The sequence below is a fragment of the Daktulosphaira vitifoliae genome, unplaced genomic scaffold, assembly GCF_025091365.1.
Source record: "Daktulosphaira vitifoliae isolate Bord-2020 unplaced genomic scaffold, ASM2509136v1 Scaffold_2, whole genome shotgun sequence".
NCBI classification, from domain to species: Eukaryota; Metazoa; Arthropoda; class Insecta; order Hemiptera; family Phylloxeridae; genus Daktulosphaira; species Daktulosphaira vitifoliae.
In genome coordinates, this window is record NW_026099573.1 from 9810564 (window position 1) to 9810961 (window position 398).

At 23.9% G+C, this 398-nt stretch overlaps 1 protein-coding gene across 3 annotated transcripts in view; it reads right to left on the minus strand.

The window, feature by feature from the left end:
- The window catches only part of LOC126897410 (uncharacterized), a 21138-nt gene that overhangs the window by 7409 nt on the left and 13331 nt on the right, over positions 1-398 (minus strand). The gene's annotated exons all lie outside the window — the stretch shown is intronic.

Here is a 398-nt window from a genome sequence, read left to right on the forward strand (position 1 = left end):
TTATGGATCAATATAATTCTTTTTTTTGTAGATGCATGATGTCTTTACCTATCATTTGGTATATTTTTTTTATAAATCTAATTTTGACCTGCCTACAGGGGGGGATTCAAAATAACAACTTTTTCACAAAAAATTGACTTTTTCAACTTAAATTTTGAAAGTGTTCCGGAAAGTCTGACACTTTTATATATATCTTAAATTAAAGCTAATGTAATATACTTTATCATGGAAAAAAAAAATTTCGGACTTTATTTTATCTTCAAGGTGAAAATGGCTACCAAATGCTATTATTGTGTGAAAATTCTCAATTTTATTTTTTACATTTTTAACATTATAATGCTATAACTTATTGAAAAGTGTATTGATCAATATAATTTTTTTATGGGAAATACTATTTT